The following is a 21,939-nucleotide window of genomic DNA, read 5'->3' on the forward strand; positions in this document are numbered from 1 at the left end:
TCCTTGCAGTGACAGTCGAGTCTCATTAGCAAGAAATATGCTGTTTTGGTTGGATAAAAAGCTGAAGAACATGTTATTGTGTTAAGTTCACATAAAAAATAACAAAAAAGCAGGTGAATACTAAGGCAGAATGCGCTTACAACAGAATGGCTGTTTGCCAGCTCGAGTACAGTAGAATACAATAACTCTGCCAAATAAAGTCAGTAATACAATATTAATATAAATCCAAGTACATTGCAATTGTTTTTAAATAAAATTACCGATTTCACTGAAGAAAAAGCACAATAGGATATACATTCTTTTTTCCACGCATGAGTTCTCATTGTCATGTTTGTAGCATTTGAATCATCATGGCACATGTTCAGTCTACATAAAGATACATAATATTCGGTCTTTTGCAGTTTTACATCTTAAATTAAGTTCTCAATTATTGTACATTCCCAAAGAAGAGACCAAAGTTGAAAGGTAACATTCTATTACTACTTACTTAGCCAATAAAGACATCACCTTCATTCTACCTTTACCTCCATGGCTAATATAATATAGTACCGCTGTCTACTAATGAGAAGAGATGTTTGTCTGTTGATAAATATGGACAGTAAGCATCACAGTCAATGTTGCATTGAGAGATAATTTCCAACCAGTTTTCTGCTGGACTAGCTCAATATGGAAGATTGTCTGGGTGGGGGGTTCTTATGATGCCCTTTTACGTACCATGTACCCTATGTGAAATTATCTACTGTATACACATAAAAAATACCTACTCTCCAGACCCATTGGAATAAACTCACACTTTAAACTCACTTACATAAATATCCTGGGCTGAATATATATATATATAATATATATGTAAAAAGATATCATTCTTAGTCTGAAATATTTATTATGTGCCTTTTTATACAGTGCTTTTCTAATTCAAATAGTTAGCACAATGAGAAAAAAACCCTCAGAAAGGCTGAAATTGTATTGATCTATTAAATATTTACTTTCCCTTCTAGCTTAAACTAGAAAGAGTAATTTGTGTTTGGCAGAAAAGCCTGCAATTATATTCAGTGAATCCAAAAGCCCAACTCGCTCATGCAAAATGCAAACAAATTAGTTTAAAGGTTCTAATTACCAACTATGGCCAGGATAACTTTATGTGTTTTACAAATGTTCTAATTGTATTCAAAAGACCATAACGCTATATAATGTGTATTGTGATATTGGTTATCTGACTCCCAAGCCTCTTTTCCACTCCAAATTACATTAAGAATAAGAAAAGCTATGTATGAACAGTCCATTTGAGCCTGCCTGCCAAAGCTAAAGTATGTAAGGTGTGAATAGTATGTGACATGAGGTATGCCCTAATTTGATAAACAATTACACAGAAAGATAATTGTCATTGTAAATAACAACATAAGCATTTAGATTTACAATATTTTTTTCTTAAGGCTGAGAGCCGAGGACCTGATGGGTGATTAAACATTGCAAACGAGCCTTAAATATGCAATTTGCCAACTATGTGTTTTATTAAGATATTAAATACAATATGGTTTTCTTTTGGCCATACTAATAATTTGTTTTGGACTTATGGTCTGGCTAAGAATTTAATGTTGATATCTTGATGTTGATAATGTTTGATATCTGGATGCTGCAAGCAGGAAGCCATTTTTCTTGAAAATCAACTATGATCAAATCACACCGTTGTCTTTTTTAATCTGTAACTAAAATCCACGCTCCTGATTAAAAAGCCATTTTTGCAATGCCAGAACGGTGACGTTAGAGTTGTGACAATTCTTATTACAGTAAATCTTCACAAGCTTGGAGACGTAATAATAAACTATTAGCCCATTACATATGATATCATATGATTTGATATTTGAATATCATGAAGAACAAACAAATGTTTTCCTCTATAAGTGTGTTTGTACAAGCACTCTGCGGGCGACATATAGTGCAAAATGGTTTACCCAATGAACTAGTTAAGATAAAAATGTAAGACATGTATTGTTTTCTTATATTTTCAGAAATGTCGTTATGAATGCCAGGAACATGATCAAACTATTTTTTCCAAAAATGATCAATATGGAGATTTTAACAGTGTATTCAACCGCACGCAAAAACGCTGGTTGCTGGTCCCAGGATAGCTTTGGATTGTGCTGGGTGCTCTTTAATTCCGACCAATTAATGATCAATTTACACTATATGGTGTAGCCATAACAATGATCTCAGTATACAGTAGATGAAGTTTACTTAGCAAGGAGGAGGCATGCGTGAAAGAACAAGTTTAAAGTCGAGTGTAAACAACCAGTACAAAAAAATGAAGAATACACAAAAAACAATGCATATCAGTTTCATCATGAATAATGCCTTCTGGATTGTGTTCTAAATGGATAAAGCAAATTACCAGGTTTGAAGGAGAAATGTAAATGCATTAAAGCAGTTTCCAGGAGGCCATCTGACTAAGATACCAATTTGTAGCCAGAATCTTTGATCCGGGTTACCTGTGCAATCTGCCAAAATACTGGATATATAACGCTTGTGTGTACTCATGGAGCAGCTTGACATAAAGATATGATTGTAATCCAAAGAGGAGGAATAATGACGTGATATGCTTAAGTAAAAGGATATTGACAGTGTTCCAGTGTTTGTTTCATTTGTATTTCAACCCCTATGGCTTGATTAGTCAGCAAGGATTGGGAATTTAAAATTCTAGAACATAATGGATTAGGATCCAGGGATTTATTCTGATTGCCATATTTGGAGTCGGGAAGGAATTTTCCCCCTGGTATGGGGCAATTGGCATCTGCTTCATAAGGGTTTTTTTGCCTTCCTCTGGATCAACACAGTAGGGACACAATATGTATATAGGTTGAACTTGATGGACTTTGGTCTTTTTTCAACCTTATGAACTATGTTACTAGGATTGTGTTTATATACAGTATTTTACACTATATATTCCATTTTACTTCCATTTTTTACCCTAATATACTAAGGAACTAAGAGTGGAACTAGGATTAACAAAACTTTTCTTAAAGGCAAACCGCTGCCTCTACGAAAGGCATTACTGTATAAGAAGATTAAGCAGCTTCTTGGGGTCCACATTAGTCTAAAGGAACCCTTCATTGGATATGGAAGTGGTAGGACACCTCACGAACATCCCTGGGAACCTCCCGGGGCAGACTACTTAGAATCCCCCCTCTTCTACAAGAGTGGCTTTTTGTGGGGCTAGGGCAAGTCTCGGCATTCACTTTGGGAGCTATCATAGGTGAGGATAAGGGGAGAATGAGCCAGGAGTAGGGGAACATGGGTGGGAGGTTGGCGTGACCAACCCCAACATATTCAATGCAAAACTATTATTATTATTACTACTACTAGTGCAATTGAAGGGGTTAATGCAGACAAGCACCTTCAGTCTGGTATTTTTTATGATGTGACAACAACCATTACGTTATTTAACTCTCACACGCAGTACATAGATGCATAGCTCCCCCCCCCATCGTCGTCTCTGTTTTAAATCTTATACAATAGGGTCTACGTTGGGTGCCGCTTTGTTTTGTAGAAAGCCTCTTTGCTTACTTCAGTGTTTTTATAAGCGCCTTTTATATTTGCTGTGCTTTTTACATCGGAATGAGAAGATATGTTTACAAACCGTGTGATCAATAAGTACCTGGTATCTCTTCCTGTGTCAGAAACGTAAGACGTTCGGGGATAAAACACATGCGGTATATACAAACATCTCAGGGTGGAACCCTATCCAAATTAGGCACGGTAAACTTTTTCGGCTTTGAAGCCTTCTCCTGACCAAATAAAGAGGTTACATTAACATGAACGACTAACATAACAAAGATTAAAAACTTGGAAATAAAAGATGTGATATGATTGAGTGATCTACAGTCTTTAAACTGTGTTTTGTAGAAGTGAGTTGGGTAATGCACCGCTATTGTCATTGTTTGTTAAGGCTGTAGCAACTAACAAAAGATCTCACATTTTTTACTTTTGTTCACCGACAAAAGAATTATTAAAGACATCAATAATACAAACACATGCCTTTCAACATCACGGAAATAAATCGGAGAAAGCCATTTGTACACATGTCTTTATTTCATGTTGAATCAAGTCACCTCGATTTTAGTGCGCGATGATTGACTCATAGCATTGAGAGAAAGAGGTGTTGATGTATGTTAAAGATTATGAAGCATATTTATTAAATGGTACTTTGTCATTATTTCCTGCAGTGAACAAAATACCTGGTTGTCTATTTGAAGATCTTAAGCGAGCATGTTTTAAATTGTGACAGCTCACCCGAAACTATCGGATTGGATGTTCTTGGATAACCCGGGCATGAGGAGAAGACAGAGATTCATAACTCTCAAATAGTAGATGAGAGTAACGCAGGTCATTAGAGTGGTTGTGATGGTTGCTGACACCACAATGAATAAGCTGTCCTAGAACAGAACACGAAATTTGTTGTCACTCTCATTCACCTTCTCACACTCTGACTTACTGTCTCTCACAATCTCTCACTCTCTCGCACAATCTGCTTCTTGCTTTGCCTCTTCTTGTTCTTCATTTCTCTGTCTTCTGTAATCTTTTTTCTTTTTTGGTCCACTTCTTCCCGCTATCTGCTGTGTTATCCAGGCCTCACTGGACTGGAGCAAAAAGTGCAGAACCTCCTTGCACACCCTCCATGGATACATTGTGAAGATTCTGTGTAGTGACTCGCCAAATGTGTTACCCAAATGGCAACTATGCTCAATTGAGCCACCTGCATTCAAGCAGGGATATCACCCATAACATACTGGTAAAAAAAAGTGCCAACCGTGTGTCTTCTATGTGATCTATGGGACTATGACAGGGGGCGTCCAACCTGCGGCCCTCCAGCTGCTGCAGGACTACATCTTTCTTAATGCTCTTTCAGCTAAGGGGCTGGCTGAGGAGGATGGGAGATGTAGTCCTGTAGCAGCTGGAGGGCCACAGGTTGGACGCCCCTGGACTATGAGATTGGGGCAAAAACCTTGAGACACAGGAACAAACCCAGGTATAGAGATATGACACTAGCCGCACTTTATTCGGTAAAACATATCAACAGCATTTAAAGACTATGGGATCAATTATTATGTATCAAAAATATTATGCTGTTTTCTTTTTTGAAAACATTTCTAGGTTTTGCATAAAATACTGTTTTATATAGCCATATATTAGCCATTTGTATGGGTTTTAGCTTTGTTACCGTAACCCAATCTACTAAATAAACAAATAAACATGCTGAAACAAACGACTTAATTACATAGTCAGACAATCTTACTAATGAAAATGCATACAAGTGTGAGCACTAACCTGCATAACTGCATACTGCACGGTATTTTATACCCAATGAGAAAAATAGTTTTCCATGGAACTTTCTGTTAATTACTTTTTTGGTTGCTGCAAATCTTTAAATGCTTAGTTTAACCAGAAATGTCATAATAGCTGCAAACTCAACACTTTTGCAACTTTCATTTGTTACATGTTACTTAAGCCATAAAATAATACTGTTCCACGAATAAGCCACATAGATGACACACTGGATATTATGTACAAAAAGACATTGTCGGTCTCTAGGAGTAGGAAATACCATATGTGAAATATGGTGTCATGAGAGGTTTGTGGAACATTGTTGGACAGGTGGAAGAGGTGGGTTCTGTTGGTGAGCTGATAGTTGTGCGGGTAGTGAAATTATTATATAGTGAAAGGGATTGTTAGTGAGGAGAGTTGTTGCCCAGGTAGGTGATGGAATTGGTAAAGGATAAATGTGATTTCCACACGAAGAGGAGGGGTGGTTGTGAGGCAGTAAGCTGATTGTTGGATGGGGTGGAGTGGTGGTTGTTAGAGAGGAAGGTGATTTCTATACATGGTGGAATGGTTGAAGAGTTACAAATTGTTTTCCTTGAAGTGGCAGAAGTGGTGACGAACAATTTGTTTTCCTTAAGTGGTCAATAGTCGCTACTTGCTGAATTTACAGAGTATTTTGCTGTTATTACAGTAATTAAATAAGGAAATTGACTCTCAGGTGAAACGAGTTGCTTAGGATCCAATTAACGCTGATCATGGAACATTGGAAAGTGGCAACAAGAAATAGGTTGGCAAACAAGTCTGTGTAAAAAAAAAATCACACTTCAGCTCAGTGTTACTGTGTTACTGATACCTAAAAACATCCGGCTGTGCGCAATCCCCTGCAAACAGGCGCTCTGCATGTTGCACCTTCATAAACTTCATCAATGTCATTAGCACCATCTGTGTATATCCTCTTATCAACTAACATGAAAACAGTCACTGAAAGTTTCATTCTACAAGCTCTGGTTGCAGAAGTATTAGAAGATGTCCAGCAGCGCCATTAGCTTATCGTCGGCAAAAAATGGTGGGACCCTGGTAAACCCATTTACTCTCTGGAGATGTCTGGTCAGATGTGCTCTTCATGTAAGACTTGCAGCTAAAGAAACCATACCTTCGATGTGGAAACAAGGCCAATCAACTCAACTATTAAAATATTTAGCTATAGCAGAAGGCAGTTAGTTCGCTGAAGGGTTGGAGAGCGGTACAAGAACTTCTGCAAATGGAGTTTGGAATTCGGTCAGAATTAACGGTCTCCTGAGAAGTACAGGCAGATACTTATCCATCATGCAATACCATGAGGGAGGAATCTGATTGGCCCCAAATTTATTCTGCACAATGGCAATGACCCCCAAACATACAGCCAAAGTCATTAAGAATTATCCTCAGTGTAAAGAAGAACAAGGAGTCCTGAAAATGATAATATGGCTCCCACAGAGCAACCGAGGCACCTAAATCCACAGAAGATCTGGAGTTAGTTCTCCAAGATATTTGGAACGTCCTACCTGCTGAGTTCCTTAAAACCTGTGTGCGAGTGTACCTGGAAGAACGGATGCTGGCTTGAAGGCAAACGGCGGTCACACCAAATATTGATTTGATTTCGATTTTTCTTCTGTTCACTGACTTAAATGATAAAAATAAACTAATAACCTGTCTATTTTTAAAAGCATTCTTACTTACATATTTTTTCACGCCTACCTAAAGCTTTTGTCAAGTACTATATACGCCAATATTATAATAATTAATATAACTATTATAACAGTGCCATGTTATTACCATTTAGTGATTACCATTTTTATCTTAAACATAGAATTTGACAGCAGATAAGAACCATTTGGCTCATCGGTTTCTCCCCATTTTTCCGGATGTAGGGATTTATGCTTTTTATGCCTACCCCATGCATGCCTAAATTTCCTCATTGTATTGTCCTTTACTATTCCTGATGGGAGGCTGTTATATTTATCTACCCCCCCTTCAGAAAAGTCAAAACTTCCTCGCATTACATAATTGTTTCATTAAAATATAATAATAGAAAATAGACGTACAATTACCACATTTTAGTTAAAGTTGAGTGAATAGAATTACAAACTAGTAAGTGTTGCAATACCAGTAAGTTACTATAATTTTAACCCCTTGAATCTGTCTTTTCCACATAAATTACGAAAGAAAAGTATATTATTTGTGTGTATCTATCTATCTATCTATCGATATATATATATATATATACACACACATATACCCTTTTAACTATATAAGTGCCAAAATTGTTAAAAATTAAACTACAAAGGATCATGTCAATATAAGGATACCACGTCAATTTAATTGAAGACAACCTCTAATTTGCTATAATTTAAGTTACACTAACGAAATTACTATTGTTTCCATTATTCTCGTCTCTGTTCCATATTAATATTTTTAACACGGAATTGAATGCATGCATCAGCCTTTGAATTGTTACTCCAGGGTTTTTTTGTGTGTTTGTTTTTATTTAAGTTGAAAACAAACGTTGGTTTAAAATCTGCTTGCTTTTTTTTTTTTTGTTAACCTCAATTTTGCATTCTTTCTTCTGTAAAGATTTCCAATCTGATCTTTCAACTTTACATTTTACCTTTTATTAAAAGTAACAGCTGCATACCATACATCCTTGAGTTTTATTGTAGCTATTGTGATTCAATACAATTTATTTAAGGTTATAAAAATACCGAAAGTGATTTTCTCCATGGGATGTTTACAGTGTGCGTTTTCAGCATCAAAAATGTGGTTTCCTGCTGTTTGCTTACCAAATGAGGAAGAATTATGTTTTATTTTTATTTTTCCTAATTCTATCATATTTAAATTCCCTGTCCCCCTAGGAGACAATCCTTCTCCTATTCACAACTTTTAGTATAATAGCATATTATTATGTACTTCTCCAAACAACATTTATGTCATCTATATAACCCTCCTTGAGATTCCTTGTCTATGGCTATTCTTTCATTCATTTCAAATACATTTCCACCTTTTGGCACAAATCCTTTTAGGATCGTTTGTAAACTATTCTGAAAAATACAGACTCACGTTTATCAGTTTCATTATTTTTGTCCAGATATTTATTCCCCAAAACATTCAACAGGTATAGTTTTTTTATAACTTGTTTTTTTTAATTTTTTTATATTTTCAAGAAATAATTGAAGGAAAAACATAAATGGGAAAATATTGAAAAATATATTTTTTTTAGAATAAACCCAATATACTAATTTATTTCATTATAATGATTTTTTTTAAATGACCCATAGTAATAGTAGTCACAAAATTTTAATATCTAACATCTGGTCCCAGTACAATTAGCCCCTGCTAAGCGCTACTATGTATTTAATAAGTAATGAAATTATAATCTCATGAGCACTTTGTAATTTCATTCAAATATAATGATACTTCATATTAAAATGAGTGTTCGGGTAGTGTGTTTTAAAATACATATATATATTTATGTTGTTGCTTATTTTAAAGTTTGAAGATTTGTAAACATCATAGTGGTTCTTAAGGTAGAAGAAAAAAGTACTAACTAAACTATAATCTGTTTTGGTAGAGTGAGACTCTAATCTATTTAGTCTTGGGAAACAGTTCATTTTGTCAGTAGAATTTTATTAGAACAGAACAAAGGCCTACATGTAATAATGAGATTACAAAATGACAAACTTTAACACATCATATTTATTTATATAGCGCCTTACAATTAGAGCCGGGAGGATAAATGTAAAATCACAAACAATAACAAACTGGTACAAAGGGAGAAGAGAGCCCTGCTCTAGTGAGCTTACAATCTAGTCAAATACATGGCTATAAAAGTTACCGGATTTCCGTATATTCGTGCTTCCCAAATTTACTTTATGTTAAATTTAGACTCACAATTATATTTCATCACTGCAAAGCTTTGTCTTCAAAATGTAACAATAACACACAGCAGTCAGAATTGGTAGTGCAACAAAATATTTTCTTAACGGTACATATTTCAACATAAACCTTAAATAATCATTATATGTTGGAGAATGCTAACCAAATGCGAACAAATATTTTTCAAAATGCATAGAGCGATTTATCTAACCCATTATGTGTTGGTGGAACTTGCCGTATCATATAAATTTATGGCATATGGGCAGCCCTGAGTACTCCAAATATGTTGCTACTCAAGGTCCTACCAACAACTGGGGGTTATTTAAAAAATGAACAGTTCATGCAGGCAGGATTACAATGGTTGCTATGGTAATAAAACCACTTTTCAAATTTTGCCCCAGATTTGTGTTTTATATATACCCCCATAATTCTCTTGCCATTAGACAACATATTCACTGCCAATATTATATGTCTGCGATGATTATGGAAATGCTTCATAATAAATTATATTAAGCAATATATAAAAAGAAAAAGTTCATGATGAATATGGAGCACATCAGAGCAAGCGTTTACCACTTATTTAACTCATCGCTTGAAAATAATAATGTCATATTCTATCTGCAATCCTTATCTTACACGTACCTTTATAGTTTCTCTGTAGCAGTGTAACTTTAAGTGCGTCTAATGAAATGATTGGGTTTGAGAAATCGTCATTATCGCCCCTTTGTTTCTTCACTGTTAATATCGCTTGCCTTTGCATTTGGAATCAAAACAAACAAATGCTTGCACTTTCTTGAATATATCAAAGTGCAGGCAAGGGAGGAACCCTTGATATTCTAAAATAGTTCCAAGTGCTCGGTAAACATTGCGTACGTGTTCAGAGGTTGATACGTAAGCTTTCAGTTATTTTCAATGGTTGGAAATATGTTAATTATATTCAACGGCCTTAAATGACTCTGCGTCATTAGCATATGTTTAGATAATCTTATATATTCAGGGGTTACGTTATCTGCTTTGCCGTCATCACAATTCCATGGGGAATATTATTTAAATTAGAAGCGTCTGAAAACATTACTATTACTATTGTGCATTTGTTGTAAGACAGGGTGAGGCTGAATTCTACAACTGACTCTAACATGATATATTTTCCCATGTAAAGAAAAGGAAGGGGTCACAGGGGTCGAACCCGGACAGACGACCCCTGTACTGCCAGTGCATGTGGAATATCACTTTTTAACATTAGGCTTAAAATAAAAGTTAAACGTTTCATACTAGGCAGCTCTGGAGACCCCGTCTCAGAAGGATGCAGACATTCTAGAGAGAGAGGTCAGAGAAGAGCTACTAAAATAGTGAATGCCTTCCTGAATAAAACTGGTCAGGAAATACCAGGGAATCACAACATTTATAGCTCGGTGGAAAGAAGAGAGAGAGAATAGATGCAATGAAAACATGTAAATACATAAATGATGTAACAAACTAGAGCAGGGGAGTATATTTAGAAAGGAGGAACATTAGGACATAAAGTCAGAGTCAGAGACTCCGATATAATGTAAAGAAGGTTGACTTCAATGAGTGGGTGACAGATACAGTAAATAGAACAGTCTTTAACCCCTTAAGAACAATGGGCAGTCCCTAAACCCATTGAAAACAATGCATTTTGAGCCCGTACATGTACGGGCTTTGTCATTAAGGGGGTTAAACAGAAGTGGTATAAATTATACAGTGAGGTAATATAATCATGTATGGGGTAAGTTGTTTTGGGGAGATTCTGGAATGTATGAAAATAAATGAACCATTTTGTCACATGGATTGTTCGAAATATTCAGCTTGATTGACTTTGAGTAGCATATTGTAGTCTTGAAAATGAATTGTGTAGCATCAGAATTTAGTGATCAAGTGTAAAAAGCATAAGTAACAAGGAGACAAACAATTACAGTTCATTAGAACATCTTCTCTGTAGGATGAAAGGAAAAGCCTCTTGGTAAAATTCACAACAATTTCAAAAGTCAAAAGAAATGGAGAACAAGGAAGTTTGTGGCATTAAACAGTAGTAATAAAAGTGCCTAGGTTTGTGAATGGGAACCCCTCCACCATTCTACAAATCTCTTTCCATTTGCTGTTTTAATTATTCTGTACTTTTCTGTACTGTCATTTTTTCTTTAATTTGACTCCATGCCATTTTCTCCAATTACTTGTTTTTAACCATCCTCTAATATACATATATTAAGGTTTGTATGCAATATTTTGGATCTTTCCCTTTTCTCTTCCTAATACGGTCAAGTCATTTTTATATACTTTTATGCTTTAGAAATGATTTTGCTTCCGTTTCTGAGTGTTCAGAAATCTTTTTGCTCACTAATGATATTTTTCAATAATAATAATAATAATAAAGGTGCCTACGTGTTCTAAAAGCCGAAATCTACGCATGTTCCTGTTCTGGGATATACACCCTCCAATTATCTGCTGATTCTTAGTTCTTTTTTAGCCTGTAAAGAATCTTACATCAAAGAGTAAACGGTGGCTTAAACCTGTGCCAAACCTTTGACAGTATGACAGTAGCAGATGGTAGAGTGAAATAATTAATTTGTTTCTGTAATGCTAGTTGGCCACTTCCAATATGAAATGGCTTTTGGAGGATTTAGACACACCTGTAGTAATATGATGCAAATGGTGATGTTTATTTTGGAAGGTCATGGTCATGCCCTACAGCTTACAAGGGACTCGTAGTATCTCGCTTCATGAGTTATCACATCTTGGACAAGCACAACACATATGTCTCTTCAACTTGTTACATCTCTGATAGGTCTAACCTAATGCCATAAAATGTATATGTTCAATAATGTCCCAATAAGCAAATATTTCATATATTTTGTTTTATTCTCATTTCTAATCTTGCAGCTGGTGGTTGTAAGTATCTTCAATTTGCTTTGCTACAGACTATTCATTACACATGATATATCTCCCAAACCCAAAGTACTGAATCTCATACTTTGGTGTTATGGATATTTGGGCTTGTCATTATACTTCTAATATGTCAGAAGTATTAGAAATGTTCATATATAGAAATGTCTCAGTAACCCCAACTTCTTCTCAGATGTAGGCACAATTTTTAGGATGAGCCAGGCGTTTTTGCAAATGCTCTTTTGGCTGAAGGGACACAAATTTCCACTGACGCACTTCAAAAGTTCATATAGGTGTGATGGTCGGGTGTCCACATGCGTTGGGTCATATAATGTAGAACTGTTTGGATTTTTATTTGTGACGTTGTAATGGAAACATCTGGTTACTCTATGATAGAGGGAAATTGTTTGGTTATTATATTGAATGATACAGAATTTATGTTTTTCAGAGCACAAAAATAATAGTAACATACAAACTACATTTGTTACACTACATGTGTTAATTCGGTTGCATTTGGGGCATGTTTCTAAGCATTTTCTACTGTTTTCTTAAAAATAAGTCTTTTATTAGAGAAAATACAATATTTGTTAAACATCTTTGATACTGTACAAGTATTGTGTCCTCAATATTCAACAGAATCACCGTCCTTTAGTTAAATTCCATAAACAAACAGCTTGGAATCCCTGAAACTTCACATATCTGTATATACAGTATACCGCAAGCACGCATCACTCTCAGACCTATTGTGAAGCCGAAATAAACCAAAGGAAGAGCTGAGATTTCCATTGTTACGGAGCTGCTTTAACAAAGACCCAAATAAAGGGAGTCTGCAACTGAAAATGTAACCTGGAAGCATACAAAAGAGGCAAGCAAACCTGGGCCAAGGTGTTTGTTTGTTGCAAGTGCTCTTTTCAAGTATGATTTCAGCAAAAGACAACTTATTTCCGACTCTGTAAAATGTTACATTAACTGAATATTTTCTAGAACATCTGGTTGTGCCGGCACAATGTGGTAGACAACCTCAATTTATTATGTGCAGATAGCAGCACAGGACTGGGGAGTTAAATGAGCAATTATGTTGGGACCAAAACGCTGCTCCTGAGCTTCTTCATGCACAATTCTGTTTTTATACCACATAGAAGAAAACTTGAGGGCAATTCAGGCATCTGTGGCTGGCAAGTTGACATTTCCAGCCTCATCAAGTTGACGTTGACGAGTAAATAAATACCCGAATTTCTTTTTGACTTTGGTGTCAATTCGACTTTTAGTCAATGACAGAGAAATAGAAGAAATATTGAATGAGCTCACTCTAATTCTGACCATAGTAAAGACCAATTTTAGGATACCCGCAAAGTATTACACAACTTACCAAACAAAGCATGAACTAATCATATAAGCAAAAAAGCTTATATGATATGTATGATGCTCTTATGCTCTATTCTACTTCAGGGTCACATTTATCAATGGGTTCTAATTATTTTTTTCTGTTTCTAAAAAGCAGGTTGGTAATTGTTAACGTCACAATGCGTGTCTGAACATTTCAGCGAGAAGATTTCAACATGATACATCCATTCTGATAAACGGACCTGTGTTTGTAGGCAGCCGAGCGATGAGGAGGTGCCGCTAACCATTTTTCCTTTGGAGCCTGGACATTAAACTCCTGGGGGCAGTTGTTGATAAACTAAAATATTATATGACATACTTTGCAAATTTAAAAATGCTTTATTATGTGCTTGTCCAAGGGGATTATACATCTACGAATGTTCTGTATATCTTTGTTTATGTATCTTTGTTTACATTAGTACAATAGACAGATAGATAGATAGATAGATAGATAGATAGATAGATAGATAGATAGCATATAATATACAGATGGATTCTGATAATTAGGGAAAGCTATGAAACACATGATGAGACCCTTATAAAAGCAGAATGATCATGTTTTTGTCTTCAAGGACTAGCAGAAAGCAGATGATGTACAGTTATTTAAGATTGACATTGCCAGATCAGAGACTTTAATGGAAATGTTTAAAGTAGATGTGTGTAGCAGTTTTAGAAATGATTATTGTAGAAAAAAAAGAAAAAAATACATTAAATAATAACATTATGATTCATTCAATTGTTTAAGTTCCAATCAAGGACTCCCCTGGGAACCTTTATAGACAAAGTGATACACTAGAAGTCAACGTTAGGGACACTATTGGAAAGAAAGGGTATTGGGTTTAGTGGTGGCGCTACCCCTTTGTGACATGATCATAAAACCTAATGCGGTAAGAAGCTTTGACGGTAATTTGCATAATAGGTTACATATCAGCATATGTAGAACTTTGTTGTGTCTAGATTTGTGTTTTATGTTATTTCATTTTTCCAGATACTTGTGAACCTTAGTTCAAACCTTTAAAGTTAAAAGCTGAAAGCATCCATTTACCAGCTGGTATTAGGCATAGTCATTTCAGGAAGAAAAAAAAAATCACTTTTTTTTTCAATTTTTGGGTTTTGTAATGGGTTTGATTCTCACAGAAATGATTACATAAAAAAAGGATACTTTTTTTCTCAATAGGCTTAAGGGCTTTGAAGGAAAAATTCCCAATGTGGCTTTTATTTTGATAAAATAACATGATACTTGGATGTCTGGCAGTGTTACTGGATGTTTCCTTAACTGTATTGTGATTGATAGGTGAGTCTGACTGATATCCAAAGTCAACTTTATAACCTTCTGATGTGTAAATGTTTGAAACCCCAAGGCAAAAATACACAGCACGATGCTTTCTTATGGACAGTATTTTGTACTGGCAGCCTTTGTTGTTCAAACATTTCCTTCGTTAAACAAGTCCTTTGCACGCTATTGTTCATCTTTCAGGAATAAGTAATAATTTTTCACCAGTATACTGGATTTTTTTTCTGGGTTCGGATTTTTTTTGGACAGTTTTCAAGTATTTAGTGAAGTCGAAAGAACACCCAAATCAAAACCTGTTTTAAAGCAGAGTGTTGTCTCGATTAGGTTTGTCCCTAACCATTGCTTGTTGTGTATGTGTGCAGAGAGACTATGTAATGTGCCGTCACGATAGCTACCAGAAAATAATGACATGATAGAGTCAGCATGGAGCTAAATGACGTCATCACCCACTGACTTCTCCTAAGGTGTTTGGTTTTGTGGTGATATCACAGCAACCAGATTATAATGACATCATAGGGTTGTTTCAGACAGAATAGAGCTATTGATGTCATCACTAGATATTTTGTCTAAAAAAAAATATTGTAACAATAATAATAATAATAAATCAATTTTAAGTTTTTGAGGATTTTCCTTTTGTTTAGTATTTTTACTAGCTAGTTAGACACTCGGGATCCTTCACAATATAAATGAAGATTAAGATACATAGGTTTCAATACAGCAGCACTCAGGAACAATCAGACCATGAATACTGGAAGTATTCTAGAATGTCTGAATGTTGGAGTCTCGGCGCCATGTCTGGGTAAAGGTTCTCCAGGGCCTGTAGACAAAGGTAACCTACGGGTTCAGATAGTCAAATAACTTTCAACCCAAGAGGATTGATTTTTTTTTATCCAAAAGTTGAAAAGAGCACAAAAAGGCCTGGTTTGGTAGAAGACATGGTGACTAATACAGGAAATAATCCTTTTCTTTAGAGAAAAGGTTTTTAATACCTGGACTAGGTTTTAATTACATAACACAGTACATGAAGTATTACAATAGGAAAACGAAAATGATTCTTTTAAAATGGGCCAACTACGTGGTCAGTTGGTTTTACCTGCTTTCACAATTAATCTTTCCAAGTTGCCATTAATCCTTTATTAATCTCTTTTTTTTTTATTCCCCATACACCCATCACATATGTAATACTTACCATCTGTCTTTAACTTTGTTCAACTAGTTTATACTTCAATAATATATTAACTGACCATTTTGGTTAAAAAAAAAAAAAAAAGAGCACAAATAATAATATAAAAAGTATAGAAAAAATAATTATTTGAAATATGTATATGAACTACAAAGTGCACAATAATAATAATAAATGATTCTGCATGATCAGATGAATTTTACCTGATGCATGCCTGTCCTGCTGTGATCAGTATATCTTATAATTAGTTTCTGCTAAGAGTTCTGTGGTTCCATAGAATTGGGGGATTAAGGCGGAAAAAAAATTCTAGAATTTCCTCTATGCTTGACAAGTTGAAACCTGAAAAGCAACACTTAGTCCATTAAGGATTTTTTTCATAGTGACATTTTCCATGCGGCTCTGAAAATATGCCACCTTGCCATTTATCATTTTCGGAGCATGGATGTAGAAAAAAAGAGGTTAGTATCAGGAACAAAATGAAATAGATTGCCTGTAAAAAAAAAAAAAAAAAAAAAAAAAAAAAAAAAAAGAGGGATGTGAACAATGCTGATAAATGTACTTCATTGAATGTCAGCAAATGTCACTCGTGGAGCCATTTTTAGCTGCCATAACAGCCTAACAGACCAACAAAGACTAGTTGGACTAGCAGAATGAGATGGGCGTACTCTCTTCCACATGAATAAGCAATGAGGCTTGTAGAAGTTACACCAGAAAGTTGTTAAACTTGATAGATGAAGCTTTTTTAACCACACTGACATGTATATTGCTACAAAAGACTGAGCATAATGTAGGCTGAAGGGAGGGCACCGCGATTACCAGATCTGCTGAAATTTAACTCGTTTTGTCAGTAGACCGTTCATTGTATAGAAAGGAATTAAACATTTTTCAACCTTGCACAGTGTTGTGCATTCTTTCTGCGGTGTATAATATTTCATTGCTGGAAAATCAACAAGCTAGAAAAATGCATTCGAAGGCCAGGTCTGCCATGTGTATGAGAAGAACCATTATTCAGGAACGGTAATTTAGAATATAATAATATAATCAGGGCAAATAGATAGCATAATACATGTTATCGGCGTCTTCTTAGCAGAGCGAACGATCCATTCAGATAAATTACAAACACTTTCATCTGATCTGTTGTTTTCTGAATGGAGCTTGTCTAGAAAATGTTGTTTTGTTTTCTATATAACAAGAAACCCTACAACAAAAAGAGCAGATCTGCAAAGGCGTAGACCTGAATCTTTTTCTGATAAGCGCTTGAGTGGGAACAGAAGCCATACAAGAGTTGAAACCATGGGGTTTATTCACTAAAAAAGAGAATTGACTGGAGAATTGGTGTTTCAGCTCCATGGCTTTCCCTATACAGCGTCATAATTTCACTATACATTATCAAGAGCCGACCCCAGAGAGTTTCTGCTGCAGGAAGAGCCTGGCTGACACTGTATAATGTATAGTTAAATCGGTGTGATTTCACCAAAATCTCTGCACCCATTGAGTCATTCTTGCAGGACTGACCGTATTCTCCCCTGTTTATTAATAATGAAGTGAAAGAGTTAAAACCACAACTCTCCTGCAAACTTTCCTGACAACTCTCTCTTTAGTGACTTAACCCCTATGAATCAGAGAACTCTGGGCAAGCAATTTTTGAGAATTAAACAAAATCAGGGCAGTCCCAGCCTGGGCGACAGGTGCCCCACACTCACCTGGCTCCAGGAGCAGAGTGCGGCCGTCAGGCGGATATGCCCGACAAGCTACACGAGCATAAAAACGTAATGTGCAGCCGCGCGTATCCGGCCCTTTACGTCATCGGGCTGCCGCCAGCCTTAAAGTGCCAGGACTGCCAGTCCAGCTCAGGGTCTCAGCCTGCGTCCGCCGAAACGCTCTAAGTGGCACAATAAATTTAATGTGATTGTCCAAATGTGCACAATATGCGTTGAAAGAGATGCAGATCACAACATTGTGGTTTGATGCGATTATGCACGCACAAACATTTGAACTTTTAGCCCTGCACAAGATGATACTAAGCTGAATACATTTCCTGTAGAGAAATCCAGCCTCGGGACTCTTTCACTGAAAACGGACACACACTTCATTGGTTTGTAAGCCTGATCCGGAGGTGCAGGCAAATCTTAATTAAAATGACACTGGGTTTTAACATGGCCTTTGGCAAGCCATGATACCTCCCCTTATGGAATGTGCAGCTAAATTCTTCAATGGTTTGTTCAGCTTTTTTAGTTTTCACTATTCCTTTTTTTTTCTTGTATAAAGACTTAATCCACCATATAGGAAAAATATCTGATGACAATGAATCAATGCAAATAGCAAAGGGCAACTACTTTAAAAGATACATTGTAAAGCCAGCACGCTAGTCTAACATTACATCTCATTTCTTTCTCCTGCTTCTATAGATTAATATATTAAAGTAAAAGTGCATGGAGTATCTTTCGATGTACTGAATTATTGTATGCGCATGCTATCCCATACATCACTACTATATGCCCTTTTGAGCTTAATATGTAGACATGAAAACTTTATCCCACTTGTAACTAAAACCCGGAACCATACTCTTTAGCAATCATAAAGGTGGTTGTTTGTGCTAAGATATAATAATATACTAGAGTTGATTAAGATGTCTGAAACCTTTTTTATAAATAAAACTTTTATTAAACGGAATTTGATGGCGCTATATAAAACAATAAATAATAATAAAAATAATAATAATAATTAGTAGATTCAACATAAACCAGGTCAGAACAATAATCTTTAAAACGATTTTTTTTCCTTTATTTCAGTTTCATAGATACAGTAGATCATCCAGCATACCCACCAACACTTCAGGTCAACCTACCTTCCATTTGCGGCCACCATGCAATCTGTTGAGACAGAATTCCAGGATGTGATGTCATATGCCAAAACTCCCCTTCATTAGGCGGGCAGTGAGTGATGTAATTGAGATTTGTACAGCAAGGTCACAGCCCTAGATGTTTAGTGGGCAGCTAATAGGAGATCCTCTGATCTCCTCAACCTGCCTATAATTTCCCAACAAGGACAGCCTCTGTGATTTCCTTTCCCTTCAAGTCTTCCTCCTGCATATGTGACCCTGACAAAAAAGGAAACAAGACATAGAGAATTCCAATTTTGCTTTGTTTCGTACCATAAACGTCTACATTGTGTCAATGCGGAATTAAAACACTGCCCTTCTTTAAAAAAAACAAAAAACTAGTAAGTAAATTCTTACATTTTTTAGTTGAATTATTTCACTTTTCTGAAAACAACTAAATGTTGTATTGCTTTTCAAGTTCAACTTTGTTAGCAAATATGTAGTGTGCTGTGAAAAAGTATTTGTCCCTTCCCAATATCTTCCATTTTTGCTTTTTTATCACTTTTAAATGTTTGAGATCGTCCAGCTAACTTTAATATAAAAGATTATGTGAGTAAACACAAACTGCAGCTTTTAAATGACCATTTCACTTATTGAAGGTTAACCTATATCACCCATGTGAAAAAGTAAATGGCCATGAGTCTTTTCTATCGCTCTGGAGGTATTCTGGCCACTTGTCTCGGCAGAGTTGTTTTAATTCAGCCATATTGGTAGTTTTTTTTTTGCCATTTTGGCACAGTTTCTTTCTTATTGTGGAACCTTGAGCACTGACCTTAACTGAGGCAAGCAAGGCCTGCCATACATGTTAGTCTGGGTTCTTTAGTAGCCTCCTACTTCAGCCGTCGATGTGCTGTTGCAGGAATCTTGGTCGGCCGGCCGCTCCTGGGAAGGTTCACCAGTGTTTCAGGTTTTCTCCATTTGTAGATTATGGCTCTTACTGTCGCCGGAGTTCTAGAGCTTTAGAAATGGCTGTGTAACCCTTTCCAGACTGATGGATGTCAATGACTTTGTTTCTCATCTGTTTTTGAATTCCTTCATTTGCGGAATCATGCGCTGCTTTTTTGAGACCTTTTAGCCAACTTCTCTTTGCAAGACAAGTTCTATTTAATTGATGTTTAGATTCAACAGATCTCGCAGTAATGATGCCTGGGTGTGTCTAGTAAAATTTAACCTAATTATCAACCAAATTTGGTTAATTGGTTGTTTTAGTAAATAAAGGAGCAATTACTTTTTCGCATAGGATCAGTAGGGTTGGATAGCTTTATATCATGAAATCATCATTTAAAAACTGCATTGAGTGTTTGCTTGCTTTGTCCTTGTCTTATATTAGCATTAATTTGACGAGCTGAGCCATTTAACTGTGACAAATAAGCAAAAATAGAAGAAATCGGGACGAGGCAAACACTTTTTCTCAGCACTGTATTAGTTGAACTTCAAGCTCTATTGTAGCGAAACATCTGATAACATTATATTATTTTTAATGAGAAATTTCTGTTGACTGACGGGTTTTCTATAAAACACCAGACAATTTCTGGCGGTGTAAAGACCAGTTCTAACATATCTCACCCTAATTACCAAACACTTACTGTGTTATGTTTTAATCCCAACGTATTACTCTTCTTCCATTTGCTGTATTCAGTTAAAACGTTGATACCTGCTTTAAAGTATACAAGTTTACTCATATACAGAATGACTATTTATAACACATGCTTGTATGTTTAAAGGCCTAAGCAGTGTTAAGGCAAAGGAGCTTGATCTTCCTCATTCCTGCATCTGCTTTGATAACTGACGCCACCATGAAGGCTAGAATTTATTCTATTTAAAGGAATAGTCAACTTACTTTTTTAAAGGATAACTTAATCAATTAAAGAATCAAATGAATCTACAATTCTATGTATGGCATGTTTTAGAGAATCACCATGTATGTATGACCTAACTGTGCACATAATAAAAGTTTTTTTTCCCTTCTTCTCTTACAAGCTCTACAAGGATGGATATTGTGTGTGCTGTTTGTTCGTGTGCTTTGGACCACTATATTATTACTCTATTTGATTTGGCTTTCTCCCATCCCCCCCACCAGACAAGCTGCCAGTCATACCCTGTTAGCGCCTGACCCTATCTAATCTACCTTGAATTCTATAGTCATGTATAGGCATTTCAAGCATGGTATACACACATTGGAGCTCGTATACAAGAACTTCTTAGTAGCTCTTGGTCTGCCCATATTATTACACTGAACCCATCAAGGCTCTGGCATCTGATTGAGGTGGTAGATGTTCATGTAGAAGCCGCGTAGAATGTAAAAAGAATGGAGAGAATCTTAGCTTTTCTTACATTTTCCATTGAAATTTCGGGAGTTAACTTGAAATGGGTATATAACAGCTTCATGAAATAAATCCCCCAGACGATAGTTTCCATCTATAGAAATGTGAGATATCAGGCATTACCAATAATACTAATCGAAACATAACCTAGACAGCACTGCAAATACAGTGCACTGAAAAAGTATTTGCTCCTTTTCCGATTGTCCGATTTCTTCTCTTTTTGCTTATTTTTCACAAATGTTTCAGACCATCCAACTCAAGATAATGTGAGTAAACACAAAATTAGCCAATTTTATTTATTGAAGGTAAAGAGTTAATCAGACCCTATTTCACCCATGTGAAAAAATATTTGCCTCCCTAAACCTAATAAATGGTTGTGCGACCCTTGGTTGCAACATCTACAATTAAATGTTTGGAATAACTGGCAATGAATCATTTACATCGCTGCGGAGGAATTGTGGCCACTCTTCTTGGCAGAACTGCTTTAGTTCAGCCATGTTGGAGGGTTTTCGCGCATGCTGCAACATTTCAGCAGGACTTTACCTCAACCGCTCCAAAACCTTCTTTTCATTTTGTTTCTTTTGTGAGGTGGACTTGCTTGTGTGCTTCGGATCATTGTCCTGCTGCATAACCCAACTGCACCTGAGCTTTAGGTCGCAAATTGACTTCTCCTTCAGGAGTTTCTCTTAGAGAGCACGGTTCCATGAATTATAGCAAGTTTCCCACCTAAAGCACCAAAGCACGA

This window comes from Sceloporus occidentalis, unplaced genomic scaffold (genome assembly GCF_023333645.1).
Source record: "Sceloporus occidentalis isolate IW3139 unplaced genomic scaffold, rSceOcc1.0.p SCAF_15, whole genome shotgun sequence".
NCBI lineage: Eukaryota > Metazoa > Chordata > Lepidosauria > Squamata > Phrynosomatidae > Sceloporus > Sceloporus occidentalis.